We start from the raw sequence: 20,758 nt of genomic DNA, 5'->3' as shown, positions 1-20,758 counted from the left end.
ATGTAGTTCCTCAGTCACTCGAGTAAATGGGCTTCTGTGGCATTGCCCCATGAGTTCCAAAGACATACACATATATGTCTGAACCCCAGGTCACAGCTTTTAGGCTCAAACGAGGAGCCCCAGCTATAGCACCGTTTTGTGCCTGTGCCTGTACTTAGCAATGCTCTGTGGGTTTTGAGTATGAGTAGAAAGAGGATGAAAATGGTCCAGACTCAAGATTGGAACTGGCATAGGCAGAGAAGAAGGTTTGCATATGCAGGAGTGGCATGACTCCACTAGATCATAATCTCTATGAATGTCACATAGCACTAAGCCCAGAATATTGTCTGAGCACAGTTAGTGCTCAACAGATATATACTGAATTTAATTGAAATGATTGGCTTCCAAGCTGAAGGTCAAATGACATCCTTTTACAGAATCTTCCATCCAGAGAGTGATTTTCAACTGCCACTACTTTCTTCCCAAACAACAAAATTTTCAATACTTCTCCCTGTCAATAAAAACAAATCCGGACTTAGATAAGGAAAGACTATTCAGGAAGAGTTATTGCAATAGGAAGAATGCTGAGAACTCAGGAATGACAAGCATCTCAAAAGCAAGTACAAAAGGCATTTCTTTTATAGGGAGGGGTAAGCAGACCTTAGCAAAACGGAAGTTGGGCAAGCAAGAGGGCATGATAGAGGGGTGGTCTGGCAGGAAATATGTCTTCCTGTGGTCAGCAGATTCTCCAACTAAGTTGATAAAGGGGCATGTTCTGCATTTTAATACTTTCTTAGGCTTGGGGGCAAGCAGAGTTCAGGCGTCTGTGGGGAGGGGAGAAGGTTGACTAAAGTTTGGCCAAGACAAAGCAAAGAGTAAGAAATGGTCAGTTGTGAACATTTGATTAACTTCAATTATCGAAGTATTTTTTTTCTTTTTTTATTATGAATACAACATATATACAAAAAAGCAATAAATTTCCAAGTACATTTTAACAAGTAGTTATAGAGCAGATTTTAAAGTTTGGTACAGATCACAGTTCCATGATTTTTTGTGTTTTTCTTCTAGTTGCTCCAAGACACTAGAAACCAACAGAAATATCAATATAATGCTTCAGCATTTGTTAAATCCTATGTTCCTACTCATTTGTTAAATCCTATGTTCTCTATTATACTTCTCCTTCTCTTCACGTTTGTATGTTTGTCAAGATTTAAACTAATACTCCTCCTTCTCTTTAAATAATATATATACATAAAAGCAATAAATTTCAAAGTACATCACAACAATTAGTTGTAGAACAGATCTCAGAGTTAGGTACGGTTACAATTCCACAACTTTAGGTTTTTATTTCTAGCTGCTCTAAGGTATTGGAAACTGCATCAGAGTATTTTTATAACATAGTTGTGAGATAGGGAGTGGTAAGAATGGTTTTATTTAATTCAATTTATCAGGAAGAAACGACACAAAAAGATGATTTGACTTTGCCAAGATCTCATAAAGTATCTACAGCACAGCTTGGAAGGTCCATTAAGTTCCTGGTCGCTCAAGCCATTGTTCTGATATCTATTTATGTATTTGTTTTGATACATAAATGCAGATTCTTCCTCCTCTCTTAGTAGCCTGCTAATCACACAGAGCAATCATTCAGCAACATCGTGGGCCTCAGGGTCTGCAACATTCTTAAGAGCGAAAACAAGACACAGTACGGTATTTTCTCCCTCAAGCACACATATCTGTTGTGACCTCATAAGAATGAAAATGTGTATAACAGAGACTGGTGCTGTTTTTTTTTCCAGATAGAAAAATGGAAAGATATATCAAGTGTCCTCAATGGATCATAGCTGAAAACCAAGTGAGAAATCCTCAAGTTTCAGGATCCTTTTAATAGAGAACACACAAGACTGTCTAAAGCGATCTTGATCCAATTTCAAGAAAACCAGGAGGGAGGTCCTCTTTTTTCCTCCTCAACCAGAAGTCCCCTTTACATCACTCTTTGTAAGGCGTGTTACAAATCTTTGTTACGAAAGTCTGGACGGTGATGGAACATTAGCATTGATCTTGACAAAAAAAATGCTAATTGCTACTTTCCCGGAGGAGCACTTTGACTTTTTCCTCTACTTCACTTTCACTTTTGAGAACATCAAGATGCTCAGAAGACGAGCTCCAGGCCGGAACCGGAAGGAGGCCGGGAGATGAAACACTCCTGGGAACGCGGAGTGGGAAAGGGAGAGTGCCTAGGGGCGTGAGTTCTGGATTTGTCATTGTCCTCAGGCGTGAGTTCTGGATTTGTCACTGACAAAGGCTGCGGATCCAGCATTTCCGCCCCTTCGCCCCTCACCACGAGTGGAGCGTGGAAGGACAAATAGTAATTTCCCCGAACCTGCTGGACTGGTCTCAGGCTGCCGCAGCGGGAAATCGGGGTGGGCACAAAAGAAGCGACCGCCGGTAGTCCTGGGTCCCAGAGCATCTCCTCCCGGCCAAACACTGGACTATCCTTCCCTGGGAAAAGCGTTCAGTCCCTCACCGTAGGTATGATGATGAGCTTTTTTTTTGGGGGGGGGGGGGGAGGAATGGGAGTTGACAAATGCTTTTTCTTGGTCTATTGCTATAAGCGAACGACTTTTCTTCTTTAGCCTGTTGATAGGGTGGATGGCAATGAATGATTTTTGAATGGTGAACTAGTGTTTCATACCTGGAATAAATTCCACTTGTTTGTGGTGTATCGTATTTTTATACATTATTGAATTCGGTTTGCTAGTGTTTTGTTGTGGATTTTTGTGTCTAAGTTCATGGGAGATATTGGTCTGTAGTTTTCTCTTTTTGTACTATCCTTGGTTTTGATATAAAGGTAATTCTGGCCTCCTAAATAAATTGGGAAGTGTTACTTGGTATTTTATTTTCCAGAGGAAATTGTGTAAAATTTGATAATATTTCTGTTTAAATGTTTGGTAGAATTATCTAGTGAAACCATCTGGGCCTGGAGATTTCTTTTTGAGAAGGTTTTTAATTATAAATTAACTTTCTTTAATAATTATAGGGCTATTCACACTCTCTTTCTTGGGTGAGTTTTGTTTTTGATTTTTGCACAATTGTTCTGCTTCATCTGAATTCTAAAATGTATCTGCATAGAGTTATTTGCATTGTTCTCTTATTAACCTTTTGATGTCTGTATTAATATCCCCTGCTTCATTCCTGATATTGGCAATTTGTATCGTCTCTCTCTTTTTTCTTTGTTGGATTTGTTAGTGGTTTGTCAGTTTTATTGCTCTTTTCAGAGATCCTGTTTTCAGTATCATTGGTTTTGTTCTTTAAACAGAGGCCTTTTGGGAACTCATTACATAGAAGGAAAAAACTTGTGTAACAAATAAGTATAATTGTACTTATTTGAAATACCTAGAAAAGGCAAATCTATAGAGACAGAAAGTAGATTAACAGTTGACTGGGGCTAGGCATGGGAATGAGATTAACTATAAATGGGCCTGAGGGATCTCATTGGGGTGATAGAAATATTTCAAAACTGGATTATCATGATGGTTACACAACTTGGTAACTTTATTAAAAGCCATCGAATTGTACACTTGGAATAGGTCACTAATATTATATGTAATTTATATCTCAGTAAAGTTGTAAAAAATCCAAATAGTTTAATATAATGTGAATAAATGCAATAATAGAAGCATGTAGTCCTATCCCCTTTACACAGCTGAGGAGAATGAGGCTAAGGGATTTGTTCAAAGTCACATAATAGTTAGTGGTAAGGTTAGCATATGAATCTAGCCCTATTAAACGAAGATAAGGTCATTTAGTCATTAGAAGAGGTAATAATAAAAGAGGAGATACAGTGGTGTATTTAGGGAAGTAGATGCTCTTCCTATAAGTGGAGGTTGCCTCTCTTTCAGAATAGTTCTTACTCTGAGACAAAGATTACCTTGAGTGGTGACCTAGATAGCATCCCATACACGTACCACCAGCTGATGGGCCCGGCAAGCCTGTTAGCCTCTGGCAGACACTTTGGCTTGATCAGACTCCTTAATTCCAAGCAACAAATATCAGTTTTCAGTGATTTAAGTAGAAAAGGAATTGAGAGGCTCACAGATTTATTATGAGCTTTGAGAACCATGCTCCGAGCTGTGCAACCATGCCCTAAACCAGGCTGCAGAATCAGTCTGGTGAGAAGACGCTGTTACTGATGTTGCTGAATGTGCTGTACTCTGCTCATTCCTCTGCAAACCACCACTTCCCTGGGAACTCTATTTGGCTTGATCAGACTCCTTAATTCCAAGCAACAAATATCAGTTTTCAGTGATTTAAGTAGAAAAGGAATTGAGAGGCTCACAGATTTATTATGAGCTTTGAGAACCATGCTCCGAGCTGTGCAACCATGCCCTAAACCAGGCTGCAGAATCAGTCTGGTGAGAAGACGCTGTTACTGATGTTGCTGAATGTGCTGTACTCTGCTCATTCCTCTGCAAACCACCACTTCCCTGGGAACTCTATTTGGCTTGATCAGACTCCTTAATTCCAAGCAACAAATATCAGTTTTCAGTGATTTAAGTAGAAAAGGAATTGAGAGGCTCACAGATTTATTATGAGCTTTGAGAACCATGCTCCGAGCTGTGCAACCATGCCCTAAACCAGGCTGCAGAATCAGTCTGGTGAGAAGACGCTGTTACTGATGTTGCTGAATGTGCTGTACTCTGCTCATTCCTCTGCAAACCACCACTTCCCTGGGAACTCTATTTGGCTTGATCAGACTCCTTAATTCCAAGCAACAAATATCAGTTTTCAGTGATTTAAGTAGAAAAGGAATTGAGAGGCTCACAGATTTATTATGAGCTTTGAGAACCATGCTCCGAGCTGTGCAACCATGCCCTAAACCAGGCTGCAGAATCAGTCTGGTGAGAAGACGCTGTTACTGATGTTGCTGAATGTGCTGTACTCTGCTCATTCCTCTGCAAACCACCACTTCCCTGGGAACTCTATTTGGCCATATCTGTGGCTGTTGCAAGAGAGAGAACTCAAGTTGCTATCTTGCTTTAGGTGCCGTTAGCTCCTACCTCAAGTTGCTATGCAGGTTCTTTAATTAAGGACTTGTGTGAAAGGCTTGAGGAGGATTTTACCGTCTGCTCAGGATCCTTTCAAAGATCTGGTTTTCAGCACCACTGGCTTTGTTCCTAGCCATAGGCTTTTTGGGAATCACTATATAGCAGGAGTTTCTGATTGGTTGAGTGTAGGTCATACACCTGAATTCAGGCTGCAAGGGAGGCTGGTAAAGTACTTGACAACTTCAGTCAGTTTCTGTAGTGGGAATCTAGCTCTACTTTCTTCCAAGACTCATGCTGATGAATTTCTTACGTGCAGAAAGTGAATTCAGATGCTGAGCAGCCAGAAAAAATAACATGTGTTCTACAACCTTGTATAAACTGTGGTATACAGACCAACGGTATCAGCATCAACTGGAAGTTTATTAGAAATCCAGAAATTCTGGTCCTGTTCCAGAACTGCACAATCAGAATCTGCTTTTTAACAAGTACCCCAGGTAAATTAGTATGTACATTAATGTTTGAGAAGTGCTGCTTTACAATATACAATATGGGCTTCCTTTTAATTTTGAAAGATCAGTCACCATTACCCTCTACTTATCCATAGGATTGCCATATTTAGCAAATAGAAATACAAGCCACCCAGTTAAATTCGAATTTTGAGATAAACAACGAATAATTCTTTAGTATATGCATGTCTTGTATTTTATCTGACAATGCTACTCATCCACATACCCCTCTCTTCCCAAAATTAGCAAAAAGAACAAAACGAAGGAAATTAACATGTCTGCATATATGAACGCATGTATACCAGCTTTATACTTTGTTATAAAAGTATGAATGGGAGCAGGACATGTAAACTCTCCACAGTTTCAAGCACACTGAGTTCTGCTTAAGCATCCCGTGCCTGAGGTCCTGAAAATTTGAGGGTCCAATAACTTCCCGTATCAACTGTTCTGTAGAATAAGGGATTTAAAAATATATATGCTTATGAATTGCAGCTACTTTTACTTAATGAATTTTGACCAACATCACCTTTACCTCACAGAATCTGATTTACACTCCTTTAAAATATATATGAACTGAGTTTTAAAGGAAATATGTGGCAAAAATCCCTGCTGGTTTCCCTCTGGAGATTGCTTCATTTTCTTCCTAAAGAAAAGACCCATGTCTGGAAGTCTTAGAAAAATAACTTCCAAGTATTCTGTCTGGGAAAGAGGCAGATTATATGATGTATCAATCGCAATTAGAAGCAACATGTTCAAAAATAAAACTTTTAGTACTCCAAATTATATACCAATTGCATTTATTCATAAGATAGTTTAACTCACTCTAATATTTTAACCAGTCCAAACAGTGCGTAAAACAAAATAGGGAATTTTGAGTAGTTGAGAGAATGACTTTCCTTTTATAATTTTAGGGAGTAAAGGAGTTTTCAAGATAAAAATTTCTTGTGTAGGTGAAGAAGAGCCTTCTAATTATAATTTCCCCCCCCACATCTGTAAGGGTTTTTGTTTGTTTACATGGGCAGGCACCGGGAATCGAACCCGGGTTTCCGGCATGGCGGGCGAGAACGCTGCCACTGCGCCACCATCGCCCGCCCATCTGTAAGGATTTTAATGAACAAAGAAGTTGAATATGAACTTTCATATACAAAATAATTGTATAACTGGTAACCTCAGAGCCAAGTCTTAAATCTTTATCCACAAATTTCAGTGAGGGGTGGGGTGGGAGAATGTTAATCCTAATAAGTACCAAACTTAATTACAACTTTATATAGAAAAAAAACTTGGAGGAAAAATAGCTTTAATTTGAATAGTATTTTTTGAAACCAACGGCTCAGGCCAGCCCTTACAATTCTGAGCTTTACCCTCAATCTGATCTGGGATGAAAATGAAGATGTGGGGTTTACAGTTATTTCAAGTCTGTTTTTATGAGTCAGCCACATAGCCTCACTTCCGGAAAGGGAAGTCTCTGTATGATGACTACCACACTCTTCTGAAGATACCTGGCTAGCCAGAGTTGTTTTATATTTTTATTTTCTTAAAAATTTTTATTGATACAACAACGTACAAGCACATACATTCTTTTTTGTTTTTGTTTTTTTTAAATTAAAAAAAATTTAAACATAACAACATACAAACATGAACTTTCTTACCATATGGTCATTCCATTCTTGGTATATAATCAAAAACTCACAATATCATCACCATGATCATTTCTTAGAACATTTGCATCAATTCAGAAAAAGAAATAAAAAGAGAAAAGAAGTCATACATACTGTACTCCTTACCCCTCCCTCTCATTGACTGCTAGTATTTCCGTCTACCCAATATATTTTAACCTTTGTTTCCCCTATTTTTTTCTATACCCTTACCACTCCTTTTCATTGATCACTAGCATTTCAATCTACTAAATTTATTTTAACATTTGTTCCCCCTATTATTTATTTATTTTTAATCCCTATGTTTTACTCATCTGTCCATACCGTAGATAAAAGGGGCATCAGACACAAGTTTTCACAATCACACAGTCACATTGTGAAAGCTATATCATTATGCAATCATCTTCAAGAAACATGGCTACTGGGACAAGTCTCTACAGTTTCAGGCACTTCCCTCTAGCCTAATACACCTTAATCTAAAAAGGGGCTATCTATATAATGTGTAAGAATAACATTCAGGATATCCTCTTGACTGTTTGAAATCTCTCAGCCACTGACACTTTATTTTGTCTCATTTCTCTCTTCCCCCTTTTGGTTGAGAAGGCTTTCTCAATCTCTTGATGCTAAGTCTCAGCTCATTCTAGGATTTCTGTCCCATGTTGCCAGGGAGGTTTACACCCCTGGGAGTCATGTCCCATGTAGAGAGGGGGAGGGCAGTGAGTTTGCTTGCTGGATTGGCTGAGAGAGAGATAGGCCACATCTGAGCAACAAAAGAGGTTCTCTGGGGGTGGCTCTTAGGCCTAATTTTAAGTAGGCTTAGTGTGTCTTTTGCGGAGATAAGTTCCACATGAACAATCCCCAAGATTGAGGGCTTGGCTTATTGATTTGGTTGTCCTCACTGCTTGTGAGAATATCAGGAGTTCTCCAAATGGGGGAAGTTGAATTTTCTCCCTTTCTCACCATTTTCTGCTTTAGTCTTCACATGTAAGTTAAAGTTTTAAAATATGAATTACCATCTACTTTCAACACCCTGCAATATTGACATTCCTTTGTTCTTCCTCATGCAAAAACATTTTTAAATTTGTACATTTAGTCACTATCATTGTGCACTCTAAGCATTCCTAGATTATACCATCTCAGTCTTTAGCATCTATCTTTTCTTCTGGTTCCATTTGTGTCCCCCAGCCCTCCTCCCTCTGTCATTCTCACATTCAGCTTCATTTGGTGTACTAACATTATTGTGCTACAATTAGGAAGTATTGTGCTATCTATTCCTGAATTTTTACAATCCGTCCTGTTGTACAGTCTGTATCCCTTCAGTTCCAATTACCCAATCTCTACCCTATTTCTAGCTCCTGATGACCTCTGTTCTTAATTGAAATTCTCCAAGTTCATTCATTAACGTTAGTTCAGATCAGTGAGACCATACAGTATTTTGTTTTTTTGTTTCTGGCTAATCTTACTCAGCATAATGTCCTCAGGGCCCATCCATGTTGTTACATGCTTCATCACTTTATTCTGTCTTACAGATGCGTAATATTTCATCGTACGTATATACCACAGCTTGTTTACCCGCTTGTATGTTGATGGATCCTTGGGCTGATTCCATCCCTTTAGCCAGAGTTTCTTGACCATAGTTCCACATTTCCACAATACCATGCCAAAATTATAGTGTCAGACTTCCTCTGATAGGCACTCAGAGCCCTAGCACACACAGTATTTCTGGCATTTTCAAGCCTCAGAAAGTAAAAAGAAGCAAGACCTCCAGCTTCAAGTTGGCCGTTACTGCACCAGCATTAGTTAGAGAAGTTAATGAACACTTCTTTCCTCCCATCACTGATCGCCTTCCGGATCTTCAGCAGGTAGTGGCAGTTTGATAAACATTCCTTTCAGAAACAAATAGTTCAAACAAGTAATTTAGAGTTTCTGAAAAAGACCAGAGGGAAATGGCCGCTGCCCATTTATGTTTGCAAATGAGCAAGCAAATGATACATATGAAGAAACACACAGAGAAACAATTCGTAGACTAAATCCTGAATTTCCTGCATTCATAGGGAAGTAATTAAAAAAAAAACAAAAAAACAAGTATAGTTAGCATTTGTTCTTATGTGGGTTGAATAGTTCAGGGCTCTGAGCAGGCACAGCCCTGACAAACAGGCTTGTAAACAACCCTCTGCACACCGACTCAGGACTGGGGTGCAGTCAGATGCCTTGGGATGCACTTTTTTTTGTATGCTGAATGGTGGGGTCACATTTCATTATTTTTTCATGTGAGTATCCCATTATTGCAGCACCATTTGTTGAATTTTTGTTTGTTCGTTTTTTGTTTGCTTTGTTTGTTTGTTTTTTGTTTGCTTTGCTTATTTGTTTGTTTTTTGGGAAGTGCATGGACCGGGAATCGAATCTGGGTCTCCCGCATGGCAGGTGAGAATTCTACCACTGACTTCATGCACTTTTGACAACTCAGTACCTGTAAGAGAACAGAGGTGATGCAGGGACTTTTTTTTTTTCTTTTGTAGCTTAAGTGTTCCTTTATTTATTTGTTCTTTTTTATTGTGTAATATAATATATATACAAAGCTAAGAAAGAAAGAAGCACTCTTCAACAAGTAGTTACAGGACAGATCCCAGAATTTGTCATGGGCTACCATACCATCATCTCAGATTTTTCCTTTTAGCTGCTCCAGAACGTTGGAGGCTAGAAGGACTATATATACATATAATTGGTGCATGGTCCGGGAAAGGAATATATATATTTTATCATCAGTTTTTCTCTTTTTTTGGTGAAGAATAGCATATAAACAAAAAAGCAATAAATTTCAAAGCACAGCACAACAATTAGTTGTAGAACAAATTTCAGAGTTTGGATAGGTTACATTTCCACAATTTTAGGTTTTTACTCCTAGCTGCTCTAAGATACTAGAGACTAAAAGAAATATCAATAAAATGATTCAGCAATCACACTCGTTTGTTAAGCCTTTCCTTCTCTGTATAACTCCATCTTCACCTTTTATTGTATCATATAGTATATATACAAAGCAAAGAAAGAAAAAAGCAATATTTTTCAAAGCACTCTTCAACATGTAGTTACAGGACAGATCCCAGAAGTTGTCATGGGCTACCATACCATCATCTCAGATTTTTCCTTCTAGCTGCTCCAGAATATAGGAGGCTAGAAGGAATAAATATTTTTTTATTGACAAACAAAAACAACATATAAACACAAATGTTCTTAACATACTAACAGTCCATATGTGGTGTACAATCAGTGGCTCACAATATCATCATATAGTTGTGTATTCATCACCATGATCATTTTTTAGAACATTTGCATCACTCCAGAAAAAGAAATAAAAAGAAAAAAAAACCTCATACATACCATACCCCTTACCCCTCCCTCTCATTGACTACTAGTATTTCCATCTACCCAATATATTTTAACGTTTGTTCCCCCATTTTTTTCTATACCCCTTAGCATTTCCTTTCTTTAATCACTAGTATTTCAATCTACTCAATTTATTTTAACACTTGTTCCCCCTATTATTTAAGGAATAAATATTTTTTATCATCACAATAGACTTTTTTCCTTTTTTTGTGAAAAATAACATATATATAAAAAAGGAATAAATTGTAAAGCATAGCACAACAATTAGTTGTAGAATGGATCTCAGAGTTTGGTATGGGTTACACTTCCACAATTTTAAGTTTGTACTTCTAGCTGGTTTAAGATACTGGAGACTAAAAGAAATATCAATTTAATGATTCAGCAATCATATTCATTTCTTTAACCTTACCTTCTCTGTATAACTCCACCATCATCTTTGATCTTTCTCCCACTCTTTTTTATTTAATTTATTTTGTATTATCAAAACAAAACAACACACAAACATGAACATTCTTAACATAGAAACATTCCATGTATGCCATACAATCAATGGCTCACAATATCATCACATAGTAGTATATTCATCACCATGATCATTTTTTAGAACATTTGCATCACTCCAGAAAAAGAAATAAAAAGAAAAAAGAAAGAACTCACACATCTATACCCCTTACCCCTCCCTCTCAATGACGACGAGTACTCCATCTACTCAATAGATTTTAACCTTTGTTCCCCTATTTTTTCTATGCTCTTTATCATTCCCTTTCATTGTTCACTAGTATTTTCAATATACTCATTTTATTTTAACTTTTGTTCCCCCAATTATTTCTTTATTTTTAATCCCTATGTTTTACTCATCTGTCCATAAGGTAGGTAAAAGAAGCATCAGACCCAAGGTTTTCACAATCACATAGTCACATTGTGAAAGCTGTATCGTTATACATTCATCTTCAGAAAACATGGCTACTGGAACACAGCTGTACAGTTTCAGGCACTTCCCTCTAGCCTCTCTAATACCCCTTAATCTAAAGAGGGGATATCTATAAAAGGCATAAGAATAACCTCCAGGATAACCTCTCGACTCTGTTTGGAATCTCTCAGCCACTGACCCTTTATTTTGTCTCATTTCTCTCTTTTCCCTTTAGGTCAAGAAGATTTTCTTAATCCCTTGATGCTGAGTCCCAGCTAATTCTAGGATTTCTGTCCCACGTTGCCAGGGAGGTTTACACCCCTGGGAGTCTTGTCCCACGTAGAGACGGGGAGGGCGGTGAGTTTGCTTGCCATGTTGGCTGAGAGAGAAATTTTCTCCCACTCTTTAGGGGTGTTTCGGCTATGGCCATTCTAACTTTTTCATGTTAGAAGGGGCTGTCGATAATATGGGGTAGGAAGATGGAACTATCTGATGTTATGGAGAGGCTGGGCCCTCTAGGCTTCAGACTTATCTGGTCCAGGGACCCATCTGGAGGCTGTAGGTTTCTCGAAAGTTACCCTTATGCATGGAACCTTTGTAGAATCCTTTTTTTTTTTTTTTTCCAAATAGGAAGCCTGTATATTTTAAGCCTCAACATTTCATTCTGTATCCCCACCCCATCTTCTGGTAACCTATATTCTAGATTCTGGCTCTATGAGCTTGCTTATTCTAATTGTTTTAACTCAGTGAGTTCACACAATATTTATCCTTTCGTGTCTGCTTACTTCACTCAGCATGATGTTTTTTAAGTTCATCCATGTTGTTGCATGTATCAGTACATCATTCCTTTTTACTGCTGAATAATATTCCATTGTATGTGTACACCACATCTTATTTATCCATTCACCGGTTGATGGGTACTTGAGTTGTTTCCATCTTTTGGCAGTTGTGAATAATACCACTATGAACATCATGTGCAAATAATCTGTTTGAGTCCCTGCTTTAAATTCTTTTGGGTATATATCTAAAAGTGGGTTTGCCAGTTTATATGGTAGTTCTGTACTTAGCTTTCTGAGAAACCACCAAACTGTCTCCATAGTGGCTGCACTATTTTACATTGCCATCAGCAATGAATGAGTGTTTCTGTTTATCTGCATCCTCTCCAACACTTCTTATTATCCTTTTATTTTTTTGATAGCAGCCATTCTAATGGGTGTGCAGTGGTATCTCATTCTGGTTTTGATTTGCATTTCCCTAATTGCTAATGATATTGTGCATCTTTCATATGTTTTCTGGCTATTTGTATATCTTCTTTGAAGAGGTGTCTATGCAAGTCTTTTGCCCATTTTTTTTATTAATTAAAAAAATTAACTAACACAACATTTAGAAATCATTCCATTCTACATATGCAATCAGTAATTCTTAATATCATCACATAGATGTATGATCATCATTTCTTAGTACATTTGCATCGATTTAGAAAAAGAAATAGCAAGACAACAGAAAAAGAAATAAAATGATAATAGAGAGAAAAAATAAAAATAAAAAATACATAAAAAAACAGGACAAACAAACAAACAAACAAAAAACTATAGCTCAGATGCAGCTTCATTCAGTGTTTTAACATAATTACGTTGCAATTAGGTAGTATTGTGCTGTCCATTTTTTTTTATTAATTAAAAAAAGAATTAACAAAACAATTAGAAATCATTCCATTCTACATGTACAATCAGTAATTCTTAATAACATCACATAGTTGCATATTCATCATTTCTTAGTACATTTGCATCGATTTAGAAAAAGAAATAAAAAGACAACAGAATAAGAATTAAAATATTAATAGAAAGAAAAAAAAAAAACAAAAAACCTATACCTCACATGCAGCTTCATTCAGTGTTTTAACATAATTGCATTACAATTGGGTAGTATTGTGCTGTCCATTTCTGAGTTTTTATATCCAGTTCCGTTGTACAGTCTGTATCCCTTCAGCTCCAATTACCCCTTCTCTTTTTTTTTTTTTTTAATTAACGGAGAAAAAGAAATTAACCCAACATTTAGAAATCATACCATTCTACATATGCAATCAGTAATTCTTAACATCATCACATAGATGCATGATCATCATTTCTTAGTACATTTGCATCGGTTTAGAAAAACTAGCAACATAACCGAAAAAGATATAGAATGTTAATATAGAGACAAAAATAAAAGTAATAATAGTAAAGTCAAAACAAAACAAAACAAAAACCTATAGCTCAGATGCAGCTTCATTCAGTGTTTTAACAAGATTACTTTACAATTAGGTATTATTGTGCTGTCCATTTTTGAGTTTTTGTATCCAGTCCTGTTGCACAGTCTGAGTCCCTTCAGCTCCAATTACCCATTATCTTACCCTATTTCTAACTCCTGATGGTCTCTGTTACCGATGACATATTCCAAGTTTATTCTCTAATGTCGATTCACATCAGTGGGACCATACAGTATTTGTCCTTTAGTTTTTGGCTAGTCTCACTAAGCATAATGTTCTCTAGGTCCATCCATGTAGAATCCTTTTTCTTTTTTTTAAGTTTTTGTTTATAGTATAACATATATATAAAGCAAAGAAATAAAAAAGCAACAGTTTTCAAAGCACTCTTCAACAAGTAGTTACAGGACAGATCCTAAAGTTTGTCATGGGCTACCATAAGAGCCTCTCAGATTTTTTTCCTTCTAGCTGCTCCAGAATATAGGAGACTGGAAGGCTTAAATATTTTTATATCATCACAGTTGGCTTTTTTTCCCTTCATTTCTTGGGTGAAAAATAACATATATACAAAAAAAACTATAAATTTCAAAGCACAGCACCACAATTATTTGTAGAACATATTTCAGAGTTTGACATGGGTTACAATTCCACAATTTTTACTTCTAGCTGCTCTATGATACAGGAGACTAAAAGAGATATCAATTTAATGATTCAGCATTCATATTCATTTGTTGAATACTATCTTCACTATATAACTCCACCATCACCTTTGATCTTTCTATCCCTCTCTTTAAGGATGTTTGGGCTATGGCAATTCGAAATTTTTCATATTGGAAGGGGCTGTCAATAATATTAGGTAGAGAGATGGAACTACCTGATGTTCTGAAGAGGCTGGGCTAGGTTTCAGGCCTTATGTGGACCATGGACCCATCTGGAGGTTGTAGGTTTCTGGAAAGTTACCCTAGTGCATGGAACCCTTGTGGTATCTTATATATTACCCTAGGTGTGCTTTAGGATTGGCTGGAATGGTTTTGGTTGGGGTTTGGCAGGTTATGATAGGTAGCAAGGTCTAACTGAACCTTGCATAAGAGTGACCTCCAGAGTTGCCTCTCGACTGTATTTGAACTCTCTCAGCCATGGATTCTTTATTAGTTAGACTTCTTTTCCCTCTTTTGGTCAAGATGGATTGTTGATCCCATGGCGCTAGGGCACATATATATAAAGCAAAGAAATAAAAAAGCAATAGTTTTCAAAGCACTCTTCAACAAGTAGTTACAGGACAGATCCTAGAGTTTGTCATTGATACCTTTTAACTCTTTGTTTGTAAACCTAATCTAGAGGAAGAAAGATGTCTTTAATATATGAATGATGCACCCTGCTTTATAGGCTGGACCATAAATGGGCCAACTGACCGGGTTTTCTTTAAATATTCAATAATAGATAACATTCATAAGCACACCACCAGTCACTTATACATATTATTTCAATAAAAATAATCCAGTATTTAGTTTATAATAGAGTATAGTTACAAAATAAATAAAGGTTTTTCCCGCCATATAGCATAATAGTACATCCATAAGATGCAGCCATTAAAAAGCATCCTTACCACGGCTCCTTGGAGGTATGTCCGATTTCAAGACTGGAGCAGGTAATTACAAGATGATCCTGGAACATCTTGTCAGTGAGAAGATAAGTATCAGAGATCACTGGGTCATGTGAAAAAAGACTCAGGAGACATTGTGAAACTGCTCCTGCTGGTCAGAGGGGACCACTGGAGCATCAATTAAGATAATAACTGAAATGGATTGAAACATATCCACTCTGTTTCAATGCATTAGATCCCTTTTGGTACTTTTGGAAAATGCTGGGGAACTAACTGATAATTTTGGACAATGGAAAAGAAAAGTGAGAAGCAAGCATTTATCGCCACCTTTCATATGCATATTGTACCTTAGGGTAACACATAGTTAATAAGAGAGACGTTTCTCTTTACAGAAGTACACTTAATGGGTGAACAAGAAATGATAGAATGTCATCAATTTATTATCCTCATGAAACAGTGCATTTAGGCAATGATCTTCAATGGCTTTTAACTACACAAAGAGAGACAAACAGACATTATTTTGCTTCCTAATGTCAGTATACACTACCACATATGAAGAATTCTTGTGAAAAATCAAACTTGAATCTGATTAAGCTTCTGTATCTAAATAATCATTTACAGAAAATACAGAAGGTAAAAAACATTAAATAATATAATCAGAAAGCCCAGACAATGGAATACTCTATGACAAATAACCCAGAATTGCTTCAGCAAGTAACTTGAAAGAGGAGGGAGACGTTTTAGATTTAAAAACTCTTAAGACATCTCACACAAAGCAATGAGCAGAGCGTATTGGATCCCAACTGGAACAAACCAACAAAAACACTCATGAGGCAGAGTACTGGGGGTGGGAGGTGGCGGCAGCATAGCGGGGTCCGAGCCGTCCAATCCTCCTGTTCCTTGCTGTAGCTGCACCCAGGATCCTTTAGATTGCGTGTGTTAGTTGTAAGCCGGCCAGAACTCCGGCCCACCTGTTCTTCCTTGCACCGGCTCTGAGTTTGGCTGGCCGGGTAACTCGTCCTCCCACCCACCAGCCCATTGGCCGGGACCACGGAGGACGTGAAGCTGGAGTTCCCCACCCTAGCACAGTGCAAAGAAGATGCCGAGGAATGGACCCATTTCGTGAAACGAAAGATGCAGGAAATTTTACCTGGATTGTTTTTAGGTCCATATTCTTCTGCTATGGAAAGCAAGGCATGAACTTCGGGCTACATTCACCAAGAAACCTTATTAACCAACTTTTCTGGGCTTCTTATACTACAGAAGCATGGAATAACTCATATGATATACATAAGACAAAATACTGAAGCAAACGTTATTAAATCAAACTTTCAGCAATTATTTAGTTATTTAGCTTTGGATATTGCAGATAACCCAGTTGAAAATATAATAGATTTTTTTTCCCCCATGACTAAAGAATTTATTGATGGACGCTTACAAACTGGAGGAAAAGTTCTTGTCCGTGGAAATGCAGGGATCTTCAAGAGTGCTGCCTTTGTTATTGCAGACATCGTGGAAACATTTGGAATGAAATACAGAGATGCATTTGCTTTTGTGAAAGAAAGAAGATTTTGTGTTAATCCTAATGCTGGATTTGTCTGTCAACTTCGGAAATATGAAGCCATCTACCTAGCAAAATTAACATACAGATGATGTCACCACTACAGATAGAACGGTCATTATCTGTCCATTCTGGTACCATAAGGAGTTTGAAGAGGACACATGAAGAAGACGATGATTTTGGAAACATGCAAGTGACAACTGCACAGGATGACTGACTCAAGAACAACAGTATAGAAGATATGAATTTCTATTTGGGAAGGAGAAAATACAAGAGGCGATAATAAAGTGAAATGGTAAAACAAACAAGCAAAAACAAGCAATTTCTTTTCAAGTATATGTTGCTTCCAGACATGTTTCTCTGCACTCGTTCAGCAACACTTTAAGAAGCTGTTGAACTTCTGCAATAGATGGCACTGATGATTTTACTCCTTTTTAAAAAAATTTTCACTTTACGGTTTTATTGTAAACCAAGAATTTTGGACTTGCAAAGAGGTATTATTGCAATAATGCATTTTTCATACTTGAAATGTATTTGTATGATATAAAGTTATTACTTTAAAGAAAATGCAAGTTAGGGGGATTTGTTCATACAATTTGGGTAATTTATAACAAAAGAATTTACTAAGAAATTCATTTTGTGTTTTATATATATTATATATTTAAAATAATCTTACCATTCAGTTTTATGATGGAGCCTTTTACAGAAACATTAACAAAATGCAGGAATCTGCCCTTTTTTTCTTTTTTAGCATAATTCAATATGTTAATTGTCCTTTTATTTTCCTAAACTCTTCTTTTTTTTTAACCCAAGCTCTTCTTGAGCCTTCATTAATATTCTTTAAATCATGTCATTAGCTAATTTTCCTTACTTTAATGTGATCCAGTTATTATGTCCTGTCCTGTTACCTTCCTAATTTGTTTATTCCATTAAAAAAGTTTAATAGAGGAAGATGTTTTACTTTGTAGTATCAGATTCTCCCCCACAAATGTTAGTGTTAGATATTTCAAGTGGCTTCCCTTTTTGCATTACTTTTATCTATTCTTTTGAGAACATGTTTTTTGGTCTGAGATGGTTCTAAATAGAATATAAAACACCAGTGTAGCCCTATTTGCTTTTTTACCCTAAATGAAACCCAAAAAAGGAAAGTGCCTGGTATCATTTAAAATATAAAAAGATAAATCCTTATGGCCTCCAAAAAAAACCACTCATGAGAAAATTGGAGGAAATCTGAACACTGAGTATTTGATTGTATTAAAAATTATTATAAAAATGTAGGTGTAATAATGGTATTGTTGTATTTAAAAGTGCTGTTATTTTTTAGCTATGTCTAATGAAATATTTATGGATGAAATTATTTGATTATGGGATTGGTTTCAATTAATCAAGAGATAGAGATGAAGCAAAATTGGCCATGAGTTTAATAATTGTTGAATCTGAGTGTACGTACATGGAAGTTAATAATACTATTGTGTCCACTTTTCTGTGTGTTAGAAAGTTTTCATAAGTGTAGTTTATAAAATTATATTTAGAGTATGAACTCACTTCTAGTTCTGAAATATATATTATATTTGTATATGGACACACACACACAAGATTAGAAGAGAAAGGAAACATACAAAAAGTCCTTAGTTACTATCTGGATTTGGTGGGATTAGAAATGAAATAACATTTTTTTATTGGTTTTTGCATTTTACTTTTAGAGAAAACACTTTTATTTTTGGTATGCTGTATGGTGGGGTCACATTTCATTATTTTTCCATTTATAGTATCCCGTTATTGCAGCACCATCTGTTGAATTTTGTTTGTTTGTTTGCTTTGTTTGTTTCGCTTATTTGTTTGTTCTTTGGGAAGTTTATGGCCCAGGAATCGAACCCGGGTCTCCCCTGTGGCAAGTGAGAATTCTACCACTGAATGACCCTTGCACCCTCGAGACATCATTTTTTTTATTGGGATATAATTCAAATACAACACAATTCAACATTTTAAAGTGTAAAATACAAGGTTTTTAGTATATTCAAAATGTTGTGCAACCGTCACTAGTATCTAATGCCAGAACATCTTCATCATGTTGAAAAGGAACCCTGTACACATTGAGCAGTCATTTACTATATCCCCTGTTCTGGACTCCTATGAAACCATACTTCTACTTGCTTTCTCTATAGATTTGACTTTACTGGACATTTAGTGTAAACAGATTCATGCATTATGTGGCCTTTTGTATCTGCTTTCTTTCACTTAGTATAATTTCAAGGTTCATCCATGTGGAAGCATATATCAGTACTTCATTCCCTTTCATGACTGTATAATATTCCACCATATGGGTGGACCACATTTTCTGTATCCACTTGTCACCGATCGACAGTTGGGTTGTTTCCATTTTTTGCCTATTATCAAATATGCTTTTATGAACTTTCATGTACAAAGGTTTCTGTAAACACATGTTTCCAGTTCTCTTGGGTATATACCTAGGAGTGGAATTTCCAGGTCTTAAGTTAAACTATCTGTTTAAGTTTGTAAAGAATTGCTGAAGTGTTTTCCACAGTGGCTGCACCTCACATTCCCGTCCAGCAATGTGTAAGGGTTCCGATTTCTCTACATTCTCTCCACACTTGTTATTTTCAGTTTGTTTTTTTTCCCTTTGGGTGCATGGTCCAGGAATCGAACCCAGGTCTCCCGCATGAAAGGTGGGCATTCTAACCACTAAACTATCTGTGTACCCTTTTCAGTTATTTTTTTAACCATTTTTTTTATTGTATGGTAACACATATACAAAGCAAAGAAATAAAAAGGCAATAGTTTTCAAAGCACTCTTCAAAAAGTGTTTAACGGATACATCCCAGAGTTTGTCATGGGCTACCATATGATCCTCTCATATTTTTCCTCCTAGTCTGCTCCAGAATATAGGAGATTAGAAGGCTTAAATACATTTTTATCATCACAATAGACTTTTTTTGCCTTCTTTTTTTGTGAATAACATATATACAGAAAAGCTATAAATTTCAAAGCACAGCACCACAATTAGTTGTAGAACATATTTCAGACTTTGTCATGGGTTACAATTTCACAATTTTAGGTTTTTACTTCTAGTTTCCCTAAAATACTGGAGATAGCAATTTAATGATTCAGCATTCATGTTCACTTATTAAGTCCTATCTTCTATGCATAACTCCACCATCGAGTTTGATTTTTCCATACTTGTCTCTTTAGGGTTGTTTGGATTATGGCAGTTCTACATTTTTGCTATTGGAAAGGTCTGTCACTAATATGGGGTAGGGAGATGGAACTATCTGATGTTCTGATGAGGCTGGGCTAGGTTTCAGAACTTATCTGGACCAGGGATCCATCTGGAGGTTGTAGGTTTCTGGCGAGTTACTCTAGTGCCTGGAATCCTTGTGGAATCTTATATCTTGCCCTAGGTGTTCTTTAGGATCGACTGGAATGGTCCTGGTTGGGGGTTGGCAGGTTAGGATAGGTAGCAAGGTCTCCCTAAAGCTTGCATAAGAGCAACCTCCAGAGTAGCCTCTCGACTCTATTTGAACTCTCTCTGCCACTGATACTTTATTAATTACACTTCTTTTCCCCCTTTTGGTTAGGACGGAATTGTTGATCCCATGGTGCCAGGGCTGGACTTCCTGGGAGTCCTCTCACATGTCACCAGGGAGACTTTTGGGGAGGGCAATGATTTCATTTCATGTATTTAAAAAAATTATTAATAAAACCAATCTACATACAATATGAACATTCTTTTATTTTTTTTCATCACATAGTTGTATATTCATCCTTTTCACTTATTTTTTTTTCCTGGTGTTTTTTTTTTTTTCTCATGGGTAGGCACTGGTAATCGAACCCAGGTCTCTGGCATGACAG

General features: G+C 36.8%; 1 protein-coding gene and 1 pseudogene across 5 annotated transcripts in view; both read left to right on the top strand.

The window, feature by feature from the left end:
• Positions 1-1,735: 1,735 nt before the first annotated feature.
• The window catches only part of SLC25A14 (solute carrier family 25 member 14), a 132,187-nt gene continuing 113,164 nt past the window's right edge, over positions 1,736-20,758 (top strand). For all 5 annotated transcript variants that reach the window (XM_077145899.1, XM_077145897.1, XM_077145900.1 and 2 more), the window contains exons 1-2: positions 1,736-2,219; positions 2,251-2,508. The gene's annotated coding sequence lies outside the window, so the exon portion shown is untranslated. The remainder of the gene's footprint in view (positions 2,220-2,250; positions 2,509-20,758) is intronic.
• On the top strand, positions 15,305-17,296 carry LOC143671768 (serine/threonine/tyrosine-interacting protein pseudogene; annotated as a pseudogene).

Source organism: Tamandua tetradactyla, chromosome X (assembly GCF_023851605.1).
Source record: "Tamandua tetradactyla isolate mTamTet1 chromosome X, mTamTet1.pri, whole genome shotgun sequence".
Lineage (NCBI taxonomy): Eukaryota > Metazoa > Chordata > Mammalia > Pilosa > Myrmecophagidae > Tamandua > Tamandua tetradactyla.
The sequence above is the reverse complement of the archived record's forward strand: the minus strand, read 5'-3'. Positions and strand labels throughout refer to the sequence as shown.